Source organism: Dryas octopetala, chromosome 4 (genome assembly GCF_963921425.1).
Source record: "Dryas octopetala chromosome 4, drDryOcto1.1, whole genome shotgun sequence".
NCBI lineage: Eukaryota > Viridiplantae > Streptophyta > Magnoliopsida > Rosales > Rosaceae > Dryas > Dryas octopetala.
Window position 1 is genome coordinate 3,723,438 of NC_141369.1, and position 3,842 is coordinate 3,727,279.

General features: G+C 40.2%; 1 long non-coding RNA gene across 1 annotated transcript; it reads right to left on the minus strand.

Annotated features, from left to right (window-relative positions):
- Positions 1-1,305: 1,305 nt before the first annotated feature.
- On the minus strand, positions 1,306-3,082 carry LOC147286243 (uncharacterized). Its single transcript, XR_015122102.1, has 3 exons — positions 2,803-3,082; positions 2,129-2,187; positions 1,306-1,442 (listed from the first exon to the last, which is right to left on the minus strand). It is a non-coding gene; the product is annotated as an uncharacterized LOC147286243 (long non-coding RNA).
- Positions 3,083-3,842: the final 760 nt, after the last annotated feature.

Genomic DNA, 3,842 nt, shown 5'->3' on the forward strand with positions numbered 1-3,842 from the left:
GACCGCCAAATGCTTCAAATTGAAGCTCTCAAATAAACAAGGCAATTCACATGAACTAACAATTGTGAATCATTACAAAACTTGCTTTATTTCTAATTAAAACTCAACATAATTAACTTGAGTTTTAGTCAAGATATAATTCAACAATGCAACGTTGAAGTTATTATTATTATTCAAAATGAGCAGAAACAAACTTTCATAGAAGGAAATTTAGAAAAATAAGATGCAACTTAACTTAGAGAGCTTGGTCCCTCAAAACAGCTGCATCAAATGATTCTATAACTCCCATTTGATTCACATGCCCCTTGAAAACTCCCACAGGTAGAGGCTTAGTAAGCGGATCAGCAACCATTGACTTAGTGTCAATATGTTCAACCACAATCTGTCCTTTCTTTATTTTGTCTCTAACCAGTAGGTATTTCACATCCATTAGTCTTGTTGCAGAAGTTCTCTTGTTGTTTTTGGAGAAGAAAACTGTAGCTAGATTGTCACAATAGATCTTCATTGGTTTGGAAATCGAATCTACAACCTTTATCTCACTTATGAAGTTCTTCAACCAGATGGCTTGTCTAGTAGCTTCATAACAAGCAATGAATTCAGCCTCCATAGTGGATGTGGCTATTGATCCTCGCTTTGCACGTTTCTATGAAACAACTCCACTTGCTAAGAAGAATAGAAAACCAGAAGTAGATTTTCCATCATTTCTACAACCTGCCAAGTCTGAATCAGTGAATCCAATAACCTCAAGTTTCTATGTTTTTCCATAAACAAGCATGTAATGCTTGGTTCTCTGCAAATATCTAAGCACCTTCTTACCAGCAGTCCAATGATGCAGTCTTGGGTTTGATTGAAATCGACCTAAAACACTTACAGCAAAGGCTAAATCAGGTCTAGTACAAACCTGAGCATGCATGAGACTACCTTCAAGAGACGCATAAGGCTTGTCTAGCATTGAACTTTTCTCAATTTCATTTTTCGGACATTGCTCCTTGCTGAAATTATCATCCTTGCTGATGGGAACCTCACCACTCGAGCAGTTTTGCATGTCGAACCTGCTCAAAATCCTTTCAACATATGCCCTTTTGACAGGACCGTCCTCGGATTCCACCCTGAAACCCGAAGAGGTCCTGCGGGAATCCAAAATCAAGGAAAATCCTACCGAAAATTCGGCAGAATCTCCCCTGAAAATAGACTAACCCAGAAACTTCAAAACCTGTTAAGCACTTCTAAGTCTTTCAGCCACCTCTACCACAAGCAAATAAAGGGTCTTGGACCCAACAATTTCACAGAGAAACCAGCTAAATATTTAAAGTGGTTATCAGAGCCTCTAATCTATTACAAGAATTTTACACCGAAAGATAAAATGACGCCTACTGGTCCGGGAAGGAATATAGATGTAACCGCCTCGACGTGATTGGCTCGACCTCCACCAAAGCTACTATCTGGGGGGAAAATTTAAAACAAAACAAGATCAACCGCGAGACAACTCAGTGAGTGGACGTTCTAAGATAACGAAATATATAATTAATTTATCCTTTTAGAAGTCTTAGAATAAACATCTTTTAGAAACCACACGATCGTTTTTGCAATCCCCCAGTTTTAAAAATCATATCGCAACCCATTTTCGAAAATCATCTCAAAACTCTTATACTTAAAACTCACACCATACTGATACCCGTACTGTAGACAATGTCCTGGCCACAATCCCACGCATGGGCAGACTCAAATCCTGGCCACAATCTCGTACGGAGGGTCGCTCCGCCAAGCAGGCTCACATCCTGGCCACAATCTCATACGGAGGGGTCACTCCGCACGAGCAGGCTCGTATCCTGGCCACAATCTCATACAGAGGGGTCACTCCGCACGAGCAGGCTCGTATCCTGGCCACAATCCCGTGCATTTAACACAGGCAGGCTCAAATCCTCTTTTCACAATTCCCTTTAACAACCCAAATCATCACTTACGTATCTTTCCTCAAATCACGTCTCAATCTTTTAAAGTCATTAGTCTAAAAAGATATCATTGGAAGAAACTTTAAATAACTATTCTCAACACAAATCCACCATTTAATAAATGAAATCATAGACATTTAGAAACATAAACTTTTATAAAAATAAAGTCCACTCACAAATTGGGAAATCTAGTTTCGATCCTCCACCGGATCGTCACGAGCCACGGTCGCCTCGCCTGAAACAAGAAAATCATCCAAGGACAGCTTCATAATCTAAAAAGTGTCCAAATTCAATCTCAAATAAACTTTGGTCCACCCGAACAACCTCCACCTACCATAATTCGATAACCAACTAAAAAAACATTTAAATTGCTGCTAGATAATTAATATGACAGCGGGGTGGTTAGAGCCACTGCCATCATCACTCAAGTGGTGACATCAATATCGAATTCCAAAATTTCTCCAAAATCCACAACCTTTTTGATTCTAAACTTCGATTGGGGTTTCATATGAATAAATAGTATCCGACAATGGTCCAAAATAAACTCCAGAACAAAATGTACAAGGTCAACCCGAAATGACCCATAATTCCTCAAAATCAAGTTCCTAAATACTCAAAAACTATCAATTCTCCAAGATTTCTTCGAACCATCAGTTCTAAACTTAATTTAAAGATTATTAGGGATGAGAATTGTACAAAAATACATACAACATCATCAAATTTCGAATATTTGATAGGAACCCGAAATGAGCCCTAAACCCCAATTTTCCAAAATCACAATTGCTCAAAATTGACAAATAACACTATATGGGTTTGGAAGCCCATGAAGAAAGGAAGAAAACCCACTAACCAATTTCTTGATCGGAGCTCGAAGATGGCCGGAATCGGCAAGAGAAACTGGCGGCTGGGGAGTTTTCTCCGGCGATTTCCTGCGCACAGGGGTGGCGGGCCGGCAAGGGGAGGCACCGAAAGGAACGGCCGGCTCACAGGGGTCACGACGGTGGTCTCATGCCGCCGGGAAAGTGGCCGGAGGCTGTCCTCCAGTGTAGGTGTCGCGCGCACAGAGGGGAAGAGAGAGATGGGTGCGGGGAGAGAGAAAGAGATCGGGGGAGGAGAGAGAGAGAGAAGGGGGGAGGCTGAGGTGCTGCCGTCGCCGCCTCCTAGCCGGACGGCGAGGGAAGCAGGCTGGAGAGAAGGAGAGTGTCCTAGGGGAGGGGCGTCGGGGAGAGATAACAGGGAGAGAGAGTGAGGCGTGAGAGGAGAGAGAAAGTCCAGAATTTTCTGGACCTTTGGGGTTTTTAAAACCCACTTTTATAAATTTACAAAATTGCCCCTCACTTCACATGTCCGTATCTTCCAAACCGTAGCTCGGATCGAAGTGTGCTACGTGTCTATGAAATCGTGGGATCGAAACCTATCTAAGGCCTTCTACAATGGGGATCCCCAAATACTCAATACCCAAATCAATTTTAGGGATCAAAAAGTGTAAAAATATAGATTTTGGAGATCATTAACACAATGGTATTGATGCCCAAATATGGGGATATTAATATTTAACTCATTTACTTAATTTTAAAATTGATTAAGTGCCCGTTAATTAAATATTTAAAATATTTTATGATTAAGAATATTATATTATTGTTAATAATTTAATTAGCTTTTCAAAATGACACCAATATTAATATATTAATATTAAAATATTAAAAACGTTAAACACAATACAATTTATTTCATTTCACAATACAAACACATAAACTAAACCACAAACACATAAACTAAACAACAATGGCCCCTCAAGCATGTGGTGCGCCTCCTGCTTGGATCCATACGTGCTCAATCAAATTTTCCTTCAAGTGTTCATTCACACGCCTATTTCTAATCAAATTGCGA